This window comes from Atractosteus spatula, unplaced genomic scaffold (genome assembly GCF_055471065.1).
Source record: "Atractosteus spatula isolate fAtrSpa1 unplaced genomic scaffold, fAtrSpa1.hap1 Scaffold_7, whole genome shotgun sequence".
NCBI lineage: Eukaryota > Metazoa > Chordata > Actinopteri > Semionotiformes > Lepisosteidae > Atractosteus > Atractosteus spatula.
Window position 1 is genome coordinate 470879 of NW_028296901.1, and position 17845 is coordinate 488723.

Below are 17845 nucleotides of genomic sequence, written 5' to 3' on the forward strand. Positions count from 1 at the left end.
TACCTGTCTCAGAAGAATCTGGATCTGTGTTTCCTCCAAGAAGTACATCTCAAGGACCTCGACGACGTGAGGGCCCTCCAGAAGGCGTGGAGGAGGGGTCCTTCGTGGTGGAGCGTTGGAGGGGTGAACTCTGCCGGTGTGGGTATCCTGTGTGGCTCGCCAAGCTTCGCCGTCCAGATGGTCAGCTCAGTGATCCCCGGACGTCTGCTGGTGGTGGATGGCACCTGGAAGGGGACGAAGATCAGACTAATCGGTGTGTACGCCCCAGCAGACAGACGCCAGCAGGGCTCCTTTTTGAGAGATCTGGAGCCCTTGCTATACACCAACAGGGAGCTGATCATGGGCGGCGACTTCAATGTCGACTTAGGAGACTCGCACGGCGAGGGAGTTCACCTGCTGAGGTCCTTGATCACAGATTTCAGATTGCGAGACGGGTTTGATAACGTTGCACACCACACCTGGGACAACGGACGGGGGATTTTCAGACGCCTCGATTATATCCTCTCCACTGTAAAGTGGAAAGTCCTAAGCAGGCAGGTGACCCCCACCTGGTTTTCAGACCATCAGTTGCTGGCAGTCTCCTTTGGTGTCGAGGACCCCGGCTTCCAGGCCGGATACTGGAAGCTGAACAAGCAAGTCCTACTTGAGGCGAGATACCAAAGGAAGATGGAGGCAGTGCTTAGAGACCTTGAGAAGAGGAGAGCACTCTTCAGCTCCGCGGTGCACTGGTGGGAATCTTGTAAACTCATCATCGCAACGGTTACCAAAAGATACTGCTGGATCCGGCGAAGACTGGAGGAACGCCAGTGCACCCAACTCCAGCAGGAGCTTGAGGCACTGTATGGCCAGCTGAACCAGGGGGGCGCCTTCGATGGCGAACGAGTTGCGTACGTCAGAGGCCTGCTTAAGGACAAGTGGCTGCAGCGGGCACAGGACTTCCTTTTCAGGTTGCAGGGAATCTGGAGGGAAGGAGAAGAACGCTGCTCGGCCCAGTTCTTCAGCGCCGTGAGAAGACAGCAAGAGCGCAGTCTTTTCGACACCATCCGGCGCGAAGACGGGACTGCAGCCACGGATATACCCGGGATGTTGAGGTGCGCCACAGGATTCTACGAAGCCTTGTTTTCAGAGAAGGAGATCGACTCGAGCACTAAGGACAGGCTCTTGGAGGGTGTGGAGACGGCGGTAGAAGACCCATCCGCACTGGTCGGTCCAGTGTCGGGGGCAGAGGTCCGAACGGCAATGCTGGGTTTGAAGAAAGGCACTGTCCCTGGCGTTGACGGCCTGCCGACCGAGTTTTACCGCACCTTCTGGAGTCAGCTGGAGCCTTTCCTAGTGCAGGTTTTCAATGAGGTCCTGAACGGCGGTGGGTTGGGCCTCTCGATGAAGACCGGAGTCGTCTCCTTGATTTTCAAGAGTGGAGACAAGGCGGACCTGGGCAACTGGAGGCCGATCCAGCTCCTGTGCACGGACTATAAGATCTTGGCCAGGGTGCTGGGCGGCCGCCTGAGAACCGTAATGCCGGAGCTGGTCAAGGCTGACCAGACATGTGGCGTGGCAGGAAGAAAGATCAGCTGGACGCTGCAGCTGATCCGAGACGTCATCTCCTGGGTGGAGGACAGGGGCCTGCCGCTCATGCTGGTGAGCTTGGACCAGGCGAAGGCTTTTGACCGGGTCCATCATGGGATCCTGTGGGCGCTGTTGCGGAAGAAGGGTCTGCCTGACAGTTTTGTTAGGTGGATCAGGACTCTGTACGACGGCGCAATATCCCGGGTATGTATTAACGGCGCAGTGGGGAGGAGCATCCCCGTAAGGTGTGGTGTGCGACAGGGCTGTCCTCTCTCCCCCCTGTTGTACGTCATTTACATCGAGCTCCTGCTGGACCAGTTAAGGACGGATCCCGGAGTGGAAGGAATCCGAGTGCCAGGTGGAGGAGGGCAGGAAGCCAAGATCGCCGCTTATGCGGACGACATCACGCTCTTCCTGGGCTCTGAAAGCGGCCTGGGGAGGGCGTTGGACATCGTGGAGGCCTTCTCTAGAGGCACTGGCGCCCGACTGAACCACGCCAAAAGCCTGGTTAAACTGTTCGGGACCTGGCCATGTGAACCACGGACGTTTGGAGGGCTGACGAGGACGACCGGCCCAGTGAAAGTCTTGGGGGTCCTCTTCCACAACGTGGACCCCGCGGGCTTGAACTGGGAGGCCAGGTTCCGAAGGATCAATCAACAGCTGGGCCTTTGGCAGAAGCGGTCTTTGACCTGGATAGGGAAGGCGCTGGTGCTGAAGGTAGAGATCCTGCCCCTGCTGCTCCACCTGGCAGTGGTATACCCCCTACCTGCAGGACGACGGAAGGAACTGGTGAGGACCATTTTTGGGTTTGTTTGGGGGCACTCATACGAGCGCATTAGAAGAACGGACATGTGTAGGCCCGTCGCGGACGGCGGCAGAGGGATTCCAGACTTCCCGGTGAAGTTGGACTGTGTGTTCGTCGCCGGCCTGTGCGTCATCCTGCACGAGAACCCGCCCCACCTGTGTAGCCGGTTTGTGAGCCTCTGGCTCTCGACGAGCATGCGACACCTGACCGTCTGGAGCAACACGACCCCGAAGGCGGAGCGGCTCCCACTGCACTACCGGCACGCAGTGCAGTGGCTGCGGGCACACCCGGAGGTCAAAGGAGGAACGACTGCGCTGAGCCACAGGCTCATGTACAAGACCCTTTTGACGTCGGAAAGGCCAGCGATCCTGGGTGTGCCCAGGGAAATCTGGCAGCAGGCCCAACCAAAGGGCCTGGACAACAAGTTGAAGGACTTGAACTGGCTCTGCGTGTGGGGTCGGTTGGCGGTCAGGTCCGTCATGCATGCGCATGGACTATCACGGCAGAGTCAGTGCCCAAGACACGGCTGCACAGGTGAAGAGACCGTGAACCACGTGTTTTGGGAGTGCGGGTTCGTGCAGGGGGTGTGGAGGACCAGCAGACACCTATACGCACAGGTAGGTCTGGATTCCCCATTGTCACTGCGGATGGTGCTGCGAGGAGTGCCCGGTTCCCGTCCCTGGACCGCCAGCTTCTTACTGTGGCTCCTGATCAGTCTCACAAAGCTGTACGTGTGGGAAGCACGGACTGAGCTGGTCAGGAACGGCGTGGAGGTGACCATCGCAGGCATCCTGAGGAGAGTGAAAGCGGATGTGGTCCGAAGAATCCGATGGGATATAATGCGCTGGGGTTTCGCAGCCGCAAAGGAGCGCTGGAAGGACTTGATCACGTGGTGTTAAAGGTGGTGGGTAGATTAAACTTTTGAGCTCTGTTTTTGTACTGTTTTTCTAATAAATATAAAAAAAAAAAATCTGTTCTTATCAGTTTAATATCTGATACGTCCCCCATCGGGGGACCACATATTAAACGGATTTTTGGAACAGGGAGCTGGATCAGGAGCTTGCTCCGTCCTCTCCACGCATCGGCCCGGTATTGCAGCGCCTCCGGGAACGGTGCACTACCTTCTCTCAGCGGTGAAAAGACAGACGTAGCTAGCAAGCAAGCGAGGTGGACCGGAGCTCCTTCCTCTCCGGTCTCGTCTCTCGTCCATCCGTGTGTCTCTGTGCCTCTGTGTCTCTCTCTCCCCCTCCCCGTTCCCGTGCTCCCTCCGTGCGCTTTCCCGCGCCTCGACTCTCTCGGCCAGCAGGCCGGCCCCCTTTTCGGCTCCCGTGCGTTTTCCCTCCAAAAAACTTAGTTTTTTCCTCCTTTTTCCCGGGAGGCAGGCGTGGCTTGTGTGTGTGTGTGTGTGTGTGTGTGTGTGTGTGTGTGTGTGTGTGTGTGTGTGTGTCTCCCCGTCCTTGCAGGCGGGCCCCTTTCGACAGCCGGGCGTTTTCCCTCCAAAAAACTTAGTATATACACCTTTTCTTTCTTTTTTTTCCGCAGGCAGGCAGGCAGGCAGGCAGGCAGGCAGGCGTGTGTGTGTGCGCGCGCGTCCCCGTCCCTCCCGAGAGAGAGAGCTGCCCCTTGCCTCTGCCCGCAGGTGCTGGCGGTCCGCTTTCGCTTGCAGCTGGTTGGGCACAGCTGCTGCCGGTGGGAGGGGCCTAAGCTAAGGAGGCCGGGCGGCTGGCGCCCCCCGCGGCTGCGGTCGTTGTCGGGCCGTTGACAGAAGATCAAAGAGCAGGGCCCCCGCCCGGGACTGGCAGGAAGGCGGCAGGCAGGCAGGCAAGAGAGAGGGGGAGCAGAGTCCGGCGGCAGGCCTCTGGCTGCAGGGAGGCCGGCAGCTGCGCGGGTCCCGGGCTCCAGAGGAGAGTCGGCCTGCGCCACTGTGCGCCAGCGGAACGCCCGCGCGTCGGTCCGCGCCTTTGGGGGTATCGCTTCTCGGCCTTTTGGCCAAGACCAGGGGAGAGATCGTTGGACCGCTACCAGTGCCTGCAGACTTTTGGATCCAGAGGGAATTTTCGTGTTGCTGGTTCCTGTTTTCCGGAGAGTTGCTTTTTCTTGCAAGGAGGATACTTTTGAAGACCTTTGAGAAGAGTGTCGGAAGGCTGTTTTCCCGCAATGGCCGAGGGCCAGGCCCCCCCCGGGTGGGCCAGCCAGGCTCCTCGGCTGAAATGGACCTTGCGTTTTAAATGGGTGAGAGAGAAAGAAATGATGGGTAGATATGAGTTTGAATGCAAGATTTTGTTTGGAATTCTGAAAGCGATACCTATTGAAGTGAAGTGTTTGCAAGGAAACAGGCCTTTTGGCTTTTTTGATGTGACCTTTAATAATGACCAGATCTATAAGAGAGTCTCTGGGAAGTGTGAGGAAATGGTGAATGATGAACTGTTACGGGACTTTGAGATTTTGGGTCTGGCTCAGGATGATGTGCGATTTATAATCGTAACTATGCATGACCCCTTCATTGAGGATGACATTATCACTGCTTACCTGTGGATGCATGTGGATGTCCTGGCAGGCCCCCAGATAATTGGTGACAGATTCCGGGTCTGGAACGGGAGGCGCAGATACCAGGTGCGGCTCAGGCGGAATGTTGGGCGCGCGGACGGGTTCTCGCACCCCCCGTCGGCTTTCTTCCTGGGTCAAAGCAAAGGTTACATTTATTATCAGAACCAGCCGTCCTACTGCAGGAAGTGTTGTTCCTTCGGCCACATGGACAAAGACTGCACTGCCACCTCCTGTTCGAGGTGTGGAGCACGGGACCACACTAAAGGGAGATGTTTCCAGAAAACTTGCTCTCTGTGTGGGGATACAAACCATCTGTATAGAGAATGCGTATGGAGAGACCCGGAGATGGCCAGGGAACAAGAGAGAGGCTTCCCAGATGCCGCACCGGTGGAATCTGACTCGGAGCAAGAAGGAGATGAGGAAGACGAAAGAAGAGAGGAAGGCAAAGGAACTGAGAGGACAGAGGGGAACAGGAATGAAAACGTCGAAACAGGTGACGGCAAAGAGATCGAGGGTGAGGAGAGAGCAGAAGTGGATGTGAGTGAAGCATCAGACACCGGTTTGGACAGCAGCGGTAGCTTACCTGCTGGTCAGGTGGCTAGAGCCGTGGACCTGTTCGAGCACCTGCCGCAAGATGGCCTGGCGATGGACCTGGGTGACTTCGACCTGGAGGGGAATGTGGCAGTCCAGAAAAGGCCAAGGGAGGATTCCGAAGAAGAGCTGCCTGCGGGGGAGGAGAAGAAGGCCAAGGAGGACGCTCACGCAGAGGAGGATGTAGAAGAAGGCATGGCGATGGAATCCTCCCCTGAGCGGGAGGAGGCTGCAGTGTCGCATTGGGGTCAGAAGGGGCACCTGTTAAAAGAAAGAGTACCGGAGTCGCCTTACCTGCGCTGCGTTTCGGTGGCTCCGAGCGTGGTGCAGTCCACTTCAGAGGAGGAGGGCTCAACCCCTTATAGGACAAGTGACACAAGTTCTTCGGAGACGGACAGCTCTGCAGAACCAGATGTGGATCCTGGGGGGAGAGATGGTGGGAGGTCGAGATGACCTTCAAAATTTTAACTGTAAATGTTAGAGGATTGAAAAATAGGTCTAAAAGGATTGCTGTGTTTAAAATTTTGCGTGAAAATAAGTTTGATATATGTTTTTTACAGGAAGTGCATTTGGGTGGTGATACAGATGTGAAGCGGTTTTCTAAAGATTGGGATTCGGGGAAGTCCTTTTGGTGTGTGGGGGGAGTACATTCTTCTGGGGTTGGTATATTATTTGGGAACAACCACATTGAGGTTACAGAAACTTATTTTGTGCGGCCAGGGAGAATTCTTGTGGTGGATGGGGTATACCTAAACATAAAAATGAGATTCATAGTCGTCTATGCACCGGCGGATAGGACATCAAGGGGGGGCTTCTTTTCAGACTTAGTCCCCTGGTGTGTAACTAATAGAAAATTAGTGATTGCCGGTGATTTTAATGAAGATCTAAATAAAAGAACAGCAGGATCCCGAGAAATTAACAAACTGTTGAGGGATTTTGACCTTTTTGATAGTTTTAGTCTCAAAGGGCCTGCAGCAGTAGGGTTGATTCCCCCAGTTACTTGGAGGAACGCAGCAGGGGCCGCCAAAAGATTGGATTACGTGTTCCTGTCTCGAGGGTTGGTGATTGCTAAAGCCTCGGTCGTACCTTTTTATTTTTCCGATCACGAATTGCTGGTGGTAGAGGTGGAAGGGGTGGGGGTCAAGTTTGGTCCAGGTTACTGGAAATTAAACACAGCCGTGCTGAGTGAGGACGGCTACAAAGAGCTAATTAGAGCCAAATGGTCCTTTTGGTTAGGACAGAAACAAGACTGGCCGTCACTAATTCAATGGTGGGAGTATGTTAAGTGGCAGGTGAAGGAAATCTCAATCCGGTATTGTAAGCGCCGAAACCAAAGAAAGAACTTTGAAGTGAGAAGGCTTCAAAAAGAGCTGGAAAACATGTATGAGGAGACAAACAAAGGTGCAGATTTTAATTTCTCGAAGGCCCAGGAGCTGAAGGCGCGACTTAGAGAACTTTACCTTAGACAACCCAGAGAGCTTTTAATCAGAGCTGGCATCGGCTTTCTGGATGGACAAGAAGAGGTCTCAGGTTTGCTCTTTAAATCAGTCAAAGCCAAGCGGGTTAAAAGAGCATTCGGGAGTTTGTTTACTGCAGAGGGGGAGGTGGTAAGTACTCCGTATGAAATGTTGGATGAAGCCGTAAAGTATTTTACTACTTACTTCAATAAGAGGGAGGGGGAGCCTGTAAAGGGGGTTGGTGGTTTGGAGCACATTGAGAAGAAGGTCAGTGCTGAGGAAAACAGGGCTCTAGTGACACGCATTGAGCTAGCCGAAGTTGAGGGGGCGACTCGGAGAATGAAAACTGGGAAAGTTCCGGGGGTTGACGGCATCCCGGTAGAATTTTACCTGACTTTCTGGGATTTGATAGGGTCATCACTGCTCGAAGTTTTTCAAGCAATTCTAGATGGTGGAGCTTTGGGAGACACAATGGCACAGGGAGTTCTGTCTCTGTTATTTAAGAAAGGGGATCCTAAGAGGCTAGAAAATTGGAGGCCTATCCAATTATTGTGTGTCGAATATAAAATCTTGGCAAAAATCTTGTGTGATAGGATAAGGAAAGTTCTGCCATCAGTAATACAGCCGGATCAGACCTGCGGCGTGGCGGGTAGGTCCCTACACTGGAACCTTGGCCTGCTCAGAGATACCATTGCTTGGGCAGAAGACAGACATCAGTGTCTGTTGATAGCCAGTCTTGACCAAGAGAAGGCATTTGATAGGGTGGATCATCAATGCTTATGGGATGTGTTAGATCGTTATGGAGTCAGCGGTAGTTTCATCTCTTGGCTGAAGGCCCTGTATGGAGGTGCTTCCACCAGAGTCAACATAAACGGTTTTATGAGTGAACCCTTTGATGTAAGCAAGGGCGTCAGACAAGGCTGTCCTTTGTCTCCAATTTTATATGTAGTCTACATAGAGCCACTATTGGAGTTGATAAGACGAGATAGAAGGGTTGAGGGCATAGTGATCCCGGGAAGCGGAGGCCTCCAAACTAAAGTGTTGGCCTACGCGGATGATGTTGTCCTAACTTTGAGCTCAGATAGAAGTCTTTTAGTCGCACTGGAGCTGATAGAAGTCTTCAACCAATGCACAGGTGCAAGATTGAACAGAAATAAGAGCAGTGTGCAGTATTTCGGCCCTTGGAGTAATAGGGATGAGGTGGTAGGAGGTCTGTCTCTGGAAATGGATTCTTTGAAAATATTGGGAGTGCAGTTTGACAGGGAAGGGACTGGAAGAAGGAATTGGGAGACTCGTTTATCCCAGGTGAATAGCAAACTTGGCCTATGGAAGAAAAGATCACTGTCCTATTCAGGGAAGGTTGTGGTACTGAAAGGTGACATTTTACCAAGTCTTGTGCACATTGCAAAGGTCTTTCCTATGCCTGCTTGTTTTAGACGCTCCTTAACTAAGATGGTGTTTGATTTTGTATGGGGGGGTGGTTATGAGTATGTGAAGCGTCTAGATATGTACAGGGACATCAGGGAGGGAGGTAGAGAAGTCCCAGATTTACCCATTAAACTAGATGCCATATTTGTGGCTGACCTTTGTAAAGCGGTAGATGACAAGATCTCATATAAACATCAGTTCTTTGTCCGGCTTTGGTTCGCCTGGGTCGTCAAGCCTTCAGAAGTGTGGAGGAACGACGTTCCCAAGGCTGAAATTTTACCGTGGTTCTACGAACATGCGGCAGCATGGTTAAGGAAGTACGCAAAAGATGCGGACAGGTCAGTGATTGTCTCTCATAGGCTCTTATATAAGACAGCTAAGAGCAATGAAAAGGGAACAAATGTGGTGGTTCCGACTGATGTCTGGAAAAGGGTGCAACCTAAGAGCCTGGATAACAGGCTCAAAGACTTAAATTGGATGTGTGTTTGGGGACGTCTGCCTGTAAGGGAGGTAATGCACAGACATAAGCTGGCGCGTTCAGCGACTTGTCCAAGACCGCAATGTGCAGAGGTGGAGTCAATCACTCATGTGTTCTGGGGTTGCAGAATTGCAAAAGCAGTGTGGGGGCAGATGTCGGATCTTTTTAATAAACTGGAACCGGGGTTTGTTCTATCTGGGGATAAAATCTTGAGACGGTGGGGCAGGTCTTCAAGAACTGCGAGACATGACCTTGTAACCTGGTTTTTAATCAGTATGGTAAAATTTGTGTTATGGGGATCGAGAAACAATCTGGTCAAACATGGCCATGTGGAAGGGGCTGGGGCAATATGTGGGAGGGTTCGTTTTGAGCTGCAGAAGATGTTGTCAGTAGAAGTGCGTAGGTGGGGTTTTCACGCAGCAAAAGAAAAATGGAAACCGCTGCTGGATTAATGGAATAAGTTTTGCCGTTTGTGGATTGTGATTTATGTTCTGTGATTTTGTCTTGTATTGGCATAATAAATGTAAAAAAAAAAAAAAAATCTGTTCTTATCAGTTTAATATCTGATACGTCCCCCATCGGGGGACCACATATTAAACGGATTTTTGGAACAGGGAGCTGGATCAGGAGCTTGCTCCGTCCTCTCCACGCATCGGCCCGGTATTGCAGCGCCTCCGGGAACGGTGCACTACCTTCTCTCAGCGGTGAAAAGACAGACGTAGCTAGCAAGCAAGCGAGGTGGACCGGAGCTCCTTCCTCTCCGGTCTCGTCTCTCGTCCATCCGTGTGTCTCTGTGCCTCTGTGTCTCTCTCTCCCCCTCCCCGTTCCCGTGCTCCCTCCGTGCGCTTTCCCGCGCCTCGACTCTCTCGGCCAGCAGGCCGGCCCCCTTTTCGGCTCCCGTGCGTTTTCCCTCCAAAAAACTTAGTTTTTTCCTCCTTTTTCCCGGGAGGCAGGCGTGGCTTGTGTGTGTGTGTGTGTGTGTGTGTGTGTGTGTGTGTGTGTGTGTGTGTGTGTGTCTCCCCGTCCTTGCAGGCGGGCCCCTTTCGACAGCCGGGCGTTTTCCCTCCAAAAAACTTAGTATATACACCTTTTCTTTCTTTTTTTTCCGCAGGCAGGCAGGCAGGCAGGCAGGCAGGCAGGCGTGTGTGTGTGCGCGCGCGTCCCCGTCCCTCCCGAGAGAGAGAGCTGCCCCTTGCCTCTGCCCGCAGGTGCTGGCGGTCCGCTTTCGCTTGCAGCTGGTTGGGCACAGCTGCTGCCGGTGGGAGGGGCCTAAGCTAAGGAGGCCGGGCGGCTGGCGCCCCCCGCGGCTGCGGTCGTTGTCGGGCCGTTGACAGAAGATCAAAGAGCAGGGCCCCCGCCCGGGACTGGCAGGAAGGCGGCAGGCAGGCAGGCAAGAGAGAGGGGGAGCAGAGTCCGGCGGCAGGCCTCTGGCTGCAGGGAGGCCGGCAGCTGCGCGGGTCCCGGGCTCCAGAGGAGAGTCGGCCTGCGCCACTGTGCGCCAGCGGAACGCCCGCGCGTCGGTCCGCGCCTTTGGGGGTATCGCTTCTCGGCCTTTTGGCTAAGATCAAGTGTGTGGCCTGTCCGCAGCTTGCATCTTGGCCAGAAGAAAGAGGAAGAGACGGATCGCTTTTTTTCGAGGAGACTCGAAGCTTTTTTTGCGTGGCGGTTTTTTTTCCGGCCATTTTTTTGAGACGATGGAAGGAGGAGCCTTTTCGAGAGAAGGGAGAGTGCGGCATGCCGTTCGGTTTGTGCAGCGAGACGACGGGGAGAAGACGGATTTTGTTTCGAGGGACAAGTTCGAGGACGAGGTGATCGGCGCTGCCTTGCGCTTGGAGCCCGAGGACGTTTTCTGCCTGCAAGACTTCCCGGGTAAGCGATGTTTTGACCTTTCGCTCATCTCGGAGGATCTTGTCAGGAATGTTTGGGCAGTGGTGAACAGAAGGAGAGAGGAAAGGCCCTTTGTCGACTACTATGTGGAGCCTTTGTTTGCCAGGGAGCTAAGAACTTTGACAGTGACAATGTTTAACCCCTATGTGCCAGAAGAGGACATAGTTTGTTTCTTGAAGCGCTTCGTGGACATTCAGGGCATAGGGGTGAAGCTCATAGACAGGAAGAATTATTGGACAGGGCGGAGGCGTTACAGAGTGCGCTTCAGAGCAGATGGGTCGTCTCCGGACGGCCTTTTGCACCCGCCGGCGTCGTTTGAGATAGGCTCCAACAGGGGGTACTTATTTTATTATGGACAGCCCTCGGTCTGCAGGAGATGCAGAAAGGAGGGACACCACGTAGTGGATTGCAGGGAGCGAATTTGCAGACGATGTGAGGGGGTTGGCCACTTATCTTCCGAATGCAAGGAGGAAAGAAGATGTAATTTGTGCGGCGGTGCAGGGCATGTGTTTAAAGACTGTGCGTTGCGGAAGAGGACTTTTTCTGAAGTCGTTAGTGGTGCTGCAGGTGTGAGACCAGGTGCTGCGAATGAGGAGGAGAGACGAAGGAAGGTGGATGAAGTTTCGGAAGGTGCGGGCCGTGTCAGTGGTGAGGAGGCTGAAAATAGGGAGCCTGGTAAAGAGGGAAGCCGAAGGTTTTTAAAAGACGGAGGCTTCTTAATGGAAGGCCAGGAAGGAGAGGAGACCGGAGAAGTGGTGGGAGAAGCAGAGGCAGGGGCGGAGTCAAATTTGCATATGCAAATCGAGCCAGCAGATGGAAATTTTTCGGAGACTGACGGCTTTTCAGAGGTTTCAGAGACGCCAGGACTAGACCTTTTGAAGGCGGCAGTGATAGAAGTCGGACAGGAGGTGCACTGTGCCCCGGGCGTGAGTTGGGATGAGAGGATGGAGGAAGGGGGAGAAGAAGGGCCGTCAGTGTCGAAGAAATCCATAAAGAGGAAGGCGCAAGGGTCGGATGCTCTAGTGGCCAAGAAAGCTGATAGAGGTGCTGAGGATCTGACACTGAGTGAAACATCTGTCTCAGAGGCCCTGGTGGCAGCTTACACACCTGAGGAGGGTGAAGTCCGTGATGAGGGGCCTGTCCTGCCCCAATCCGGAGAATGCTCAGTGTCATCCGATGTTTCTTGCATACCTGGGACGGATGAGGGCGTCCAGGCTGAGCAGAAGCTGGGGAGCGAGGAAGGCCTTTGGCTGGACTCGGACCTCCCCAGGGACTTCATTGACCTCTGCAAATGGCATGAGAAGAACAGAGAGGTCAATTGGCCAGCCGGGTTTGAAGAGCAGGATCTGCAGAAGAAAGGAATTAAGTACAAGTGTGAGTGCGTTGGCAAAGAAGTGAGGCGCATTCAAGTATATGGAAGAAACCACTCAGAGATAATCGCGAAAAAATATCTTTTCTCTGATCTTGTGAAGCAGTGGAGGAACAGTGCTGGGAAGGCAAAGGAAGCCTTTGCTGCGGGGGTTTATAGGAAGGATGGCCGGTATGTGAAAAAGTTGGATGCCTCGTCTTTTTTTTTAAAGAAGTGTGAATGGCAGAACGGGACTGTGAGGTTCCCGAGCAGGGCGGGTGGGCTTAAAAACATACCCAAAAGATTTCCGGGAGTGAAGCTCGAGAACGATGGATCGGCTAGGAGAATCACAAGATTGGCTGTGAGTGGCTGTCAGGAAGCGGATGTGCGGGACGCTTATATAGCGGCGATGGCTATCATCGATAGGTGGGAAGAAAAACTGTGAAGTGACTATTCATGGCCATTAAGGTTCTCACTTTAAATACCAGGGGACTGAGGAACAAAGTGAAAAGGACTGCAGTTTTCCAGTCTTTGAGGCCTTTTAATTTTGATGTCTGTCTTTTACAGGAGGTTCATCTGAAGGATAATAAGGATGTAGTGGGTTTTGCGCGTGAGTGGGATAGAGGGGATTCTAGGTGGAGTGTGGGCGGGGTTCACTCGTCGGGTGTGGGTGTGTTGATTGGGAATCGGGATGTTTTAGTCGAAGGGAGTGCTGTAGTGGTGCCGGGCAGAGCTTTGAGTGTTGATTTGAGTGTTGGTGAGTGTCGTTTTAGAGTCGTGTGTGTCTATGCTCCGGCTGTAGGGTCCATGAGGGCAGATTTTTTTAAAGAGCTGTTCCCTTTGTGCGCCACAAATAGGCTTCTGGTCGTCGGTGGTGATTTTAATGTCGACCTCGTTAATAAGGAAGAGGCGGGGGCAAAGCAGCTGCGCACACTGCTGACGCGCTTCAATTTAGTTGATAGTGCAGTGCGTTTTCAAGGAAAAGGGGTGGTGCCTACCTGGAGGAACGCGTCAGGTGTGGCAAAACGTCTTGATTATGTTTTTGTATCTAGGGAGGTGGCAGTTGGAGGAATCACCACTCGCCCGGCCTGGCTTTCGGATCACGATATTGTAGAAGTGGATTTGAGCCTGGCAGGCGGAATGTATGGGAAGGGTGTGTGGAGAATGAATGTTGCGGTTTTGGGAGAGAGAGAGTATGTGGATCGTATGAGTCTGAATTTGAACAGGTGGTGGGCAGGAAGGCAACAGCGTGTCTCTGTGTTGGACTGGTGGGAGCAGACTAAGAAGAAAGTTAAAAGTGAAACGAGGTTCTATTGTCTGGAACGTCAGAAAAAAGTGAGGAAAGAGGGGAGGCTGCTCCAGGAAGGGCTGAATAAGCTTTATGCTCTTCTTAATGATGGGGTGTCAGTGGACATGACTGAGGTGGCAGCTTCTAAGAGGCTGTTAAGGGCGTATCACGAGGAGAGGGCAAAGAGTTTCATTTTTAAGACCCGGGTAGACTCATCCCTGCAGCAAGGGACCTGCGTCTCTTATCTTTTCAGACAGGTGAGAAAGCAGCAGGCTAAAAGACGGCTGGATGGGGTTCGAGTGGGTGAGAACACGATAGTAGCAGGCATAGACGGTATGTTGGAGGCAGTGTTTGACTATTATCAGTGTCTCTTTTCTGAAAAAGAGATGGGAAGGGAGATAGATCTCACCTCTCTGGATTGTATTGTTTCACAGCTGCCGGAGGAGAGTAGGGCCCTCTTAGAAAGCCCTTTCACATTAGAGGAGCTTAGGTTGGCCTTAGCTGACACAAAAGATGGGAAAGTGCCTGGAATTGATGGTCTGCCATCAGAATTTTATAGGACTTTCTGGGGTATATTGGGGCCGATCTTGCTCGAGGTAATGAGGGAGGTTTTTTGCATGGGCGTCCTGGGAAGATCGATGAGTGAAGGGGTTTTGACTCTGTTGTATAAAAAAGGCCAACCGACAGAGCTTGCGAATTGGAGGCCTTTAACAATGCTCTGCTCGGACTATAAACTATTTGCAAAGGTGTTAGTTAATAGGATGAAAGGAGTGTTGGACAAAGTGATTGGGAAAGATCAGACGTGTGGGGTCCAGGGGAGGAAAATTACCTGGTCATTGCAGCTGGTTAGGGACACAATAGCGTGGTCCGAGCAGAGAAACATCCCCCTTGCACTGGTGAGCCTTGATTTGGAGAAGGCCTTTGATAGAGTGTCGCATCAGTTTTTGTGGGCTGTGATGGAAAGGATGGGTTTCGGCGTGCTTTTTATTGGGTGGCTAAAGACCTTGTATAAGCAAGTAGGGAGTAGGGTGGTGGTGAATGGATTCCTGGGGAAACTGGTAGAACAGAAGGTGGGCGTGAGGCAAGGATGCCCGTTGTCGCCTCTGTTATTTGTGCTGTACTTGGAACCTTTTGTGAGGATGGTTAACGCGAGCCCGCGTGCAGAAGGCATAATGCTGCCTGGGAGTGGTGGGGGGAGAGTGAAGATGTCCTTATACGCCGACGACATCACTTTGATGGTAGGGTCGAAGGAAAGTTTGCAGGAGGCTCTGGGGATTTTTGATAGCTTTGCCCGGATGTCTGGAGCAAAGTTAAATAGACAGAAAAGCGAAATAAAATATTTCGGGTGTTGGAGGGGCGAAAAAGGGAGTCCCTGCGACCTGAAGTGCTGCAGAGGTCCTCTGAAGGTTTTGGGGGTTTCTTTTCATGACCAAAGTACTGTTCATAGCAGCTGGCAAGAGGCTTTGGAGGTGGTCAGGAAAAGACTACTCCGATGGGGCGACAGGAGGCTTACTTACATCGAGAAGGTGATTGTATTAAAAACAGATGTGTTGCCTGCCCTCACGTATTTAGCACATGTGTACCCCATGCCGGCTAGGTATAATCGGTATCTGGTCAGAGAAGTTTTTCGTTTTGTGTGGAACAAAAAATATGAATATGTGAGACGGATTGATATGTATAGACCCATAGAAGCGGGGGGCAGATCAGTACCAAACATGCCGATTAAGCTGAACTGTCTGTTTGTGTCTGGTTTGTGCGCTGCTTTGAAACAGCCTGTGTCACATGATTACCAGTATTTTGTGAGATTTTGGTTATCGAACAGCATGCGCAGACTTGCCGGCTGGAAGAACGACGTCCCTCACGGAGAAGATCTGCCCTGGCATTACAGGCATGCAGTGTCCTGGACGAGAAAGCATCTGGAGTCGGTGGATGAGTCGGAGCTGCTGGACCACAGGGCACTGTATTGCGCTATAACAGAAAGAGCAGAAGCCAGGGTTGTGGGGGGCGTCGCAAACGAGATCTGGGGAAGGGTGCAGCCTAAGGGTTTGCGTCTGGACTGTCTGGACCTTAATTGGTTAACGGTATGGAAGAGGCTTCCTGTAAGAACTGTGCTATATAAGCATAAGTTGACCAAACAGGTCGGGTGCCCCCGAACCGGATGTCATTGTGCGGAGAGTATCGAGCATGTTTTTTGGTCGTGTAATTTTGCTCAAAAAGTGTGGGAGAAGAGCAGCGCTCTTTTGGGAGCCATAGATGGCACTTTTGTAGTGAACCTCGCAACAGTAATGTTTGGTGTGAGGAGGGGGGGAAGAACGAAAGGTGTGTGTTTTTTGTTGTGGTTATTAATGAGTTTTGTGAAAATTGAACTGTGGGCCGCAAGAAATTTGCTGGTGAAGAAGGGAGTGACATGTGATGTGGGGGGGGTGTGGAGCAAGGTCCTCTGGGATGTTAGATGTATGGTGGCTGCAGATAAAAGGAAGTGGAGTTTCCACGCTGTTAAGGAGAAGTGGAAGGTATTGGCCGATGCCTGACTACTGCTGTTTTGTTATTTCATGATTTGATAGGCTTCTCGCGGGGTTTTGTTTTTGTTATTTGTGTTTCTGTATGTTTGATTTTGCTGTTTGACAAGGTTTCTGTGAACTCTTTTGAAGATGGACTATTAGCCTTGTCAGGTTTCATCTTTGGGCTTCCCGGGAGGACTTGGTCAGCCACAGAAGGGGCGACACGGTAGAAGGCATCGCCTGGAAGGTGTGGCAGGACAGCGCAAGACCCATCCAATGGGTCGTTCAGAGGAGGGGTTCCGCAGCGGCGAAAGACCATCGGGAGGGGTTGTTTTTCATTGGGGTGTTTTTTGGTGTGCAGTTTCTGTATTGAAGGTTTTTTGTGTTTGTATTTTTTGTCTTTTCTGAGGATGCGGGAGTAATTTGAGGATTGGGGAGGGACTGGTTTTTGCATAAGGGGCGGGATTATGATAATGAATGGTTTCTGTTAGTTTGACATGTTTTGTGACTTTTTGGTTTTGGATTTTGTTTTTCGGATGTCCATGTGTTTTTTGGTTTGTTGTATTTTGTATTTTTGTAATAAAAAACAAAAAAAAATCTGTTCTTATCAGTTTAATATCTGATACGTCCCCCATCGGGGGACCACATATTAAACGGATTTTTGGAACAGGGAGCTGGATCAGGAGCTTGCTCCGTCCTCTCCACGCATCGGCCCGGTATTGCAGCGCCTCCGGGAACGGTGCACTACCTTCTCTCAGCGGTGAAAAGACAGACGTAGCTAGCAAGCAAGCGAGGTGGACCGGAGCTCCTTCCTCTCCGGTCTCGTCTCTCGTCCATCTGTGTGTCTCTGTGTCTCTCTCTCTCCCCCTCCCCGTTCCCGTGCTCCCTCCGTGCACTTTCCCGCGCCTCGACTCTCTCGGCAAGCAGGCCGGCCCCCTTTTCGGCTCCCGTGCGTTTTCCCTCCAAAAAACTTAGTTTTTTCCTCCTTTTTCCAGGGAGGCAGGCGTGGCTTGTGTGTGTGTGTGTGTGTGTGTGTGTGTGTGTGTCCCCGTCCTTGCAGGCGGGCCCCTTTCGACAGCCGGCCGTTTTCCCTCCAAAAAACTTAGTATATACACCTTTTCTTTCTTTTTTTCGGCAGGCAGGCAGGTGTGTGTGTGTCCCCGTCCCTCCCGAGAGAGCGCTGCCCCTTGCCTCTGCCCGCAGGTGCCGACGGTCCGCTTTCGCTTGCAGCTCACTCGGCACGGCTGCTGCTGGTGGGAGGGGCCTAAGCTAAGGAGGCCGGCCGGCTGGCGCCCCCCGCGGCTGCGGTCGTTGTCGGGCCGTTGACAGGAGATCAAAGAGCAGGGCCCCCGCCCGGGACTGGCGGGCAGGCAGGCGAGCAAGCAGGCAGGCAAGAGAGGGGGAGAGCGGAGTCCGGGCGGCCGGCAGCCGCGTGCGGACCGGGCTCCAGAGGCGTCGGCCTGCGCCGCTGCGCGCCAGCCGGACGCCCGCGCGCCCGCCCAAGGCCGGCGTCGGGCATCGCTTCTCGGCCTTTCGGCTAAGATCGGAAAAGTACGTGGCAGGCCCGCGGCTTGAAGACTTGGCTGGGGGACGAGAAGGGCGGCGGCGGAGAGACCGTGAGAGGAGACCGAGAGGACAGCACTGCGGAGACGCGTTTTGGATTGCCTTGGATTGACCCGGATTGCCTTTGGATTACGTTTTTTGCCTTTGGACGTCGGAACTTTTGATTTTCTTTTACCCGGCTTTGCATTCCCTGGCTGTTTGGCGGCCGAAAGGCTGCACCAACCATGGCTGCAGAGCCAGGAGAGGCGAGGAGGGCTGGGAAGGACCCCAGCATCAAGTGGACCCTCCGCTTCCATTGGAAACCGGAGACGGCACCACCGGGAAGGGAGCAGTTTGAGGACGATGTCCTGTTCGGTGCTTTGGGGCTAAAGGCGGCGGATATCAAG

At 53.0% G+C, this 17845-nt stretch overlaps 3 non-coding genes across 3 annotated transcripts; all 3 read left to right on the plus strand.

Moving 5' to 3' along the window:
- Positions 1-3309: 3309 nt before the first annotated feature.
- LOC148805578 (U2 spliceosomal RNA) lies at positions 3310-3494 on the plus strand. The gene has a single exon (XR_016090198.1). It is a non-coding gene; the product is annotated as a U2 spliceosomal RNA (small nuclear RNA).
- A 5877-nt stretch (positions 3495-9371) lies between these two features.
- LOC148805579 (U2 spliceosomal RNA) lies at positions 9372-9566 on the plus strand. Its single transcript, XR_016090285.1, has one exon. It is a non-coding gene; the product is annotated as a U2 spliceosomal RNA (small nuclear RNA).
- Positions 9567-16455: 6889 nt separating this feature from the next.
- Positions 16456-16646, plus strand: LOC148805580 (U2 spliceosomal RNA). The gene has a single exon (XR_016090179.1). It is a non-coding gene; the product is annotated as a U2 spliceosomal RNA (small nuclear RNA).
- The last annotated feature ends 1199 nt before the right edge of the window (positions 16647-17845 follow it).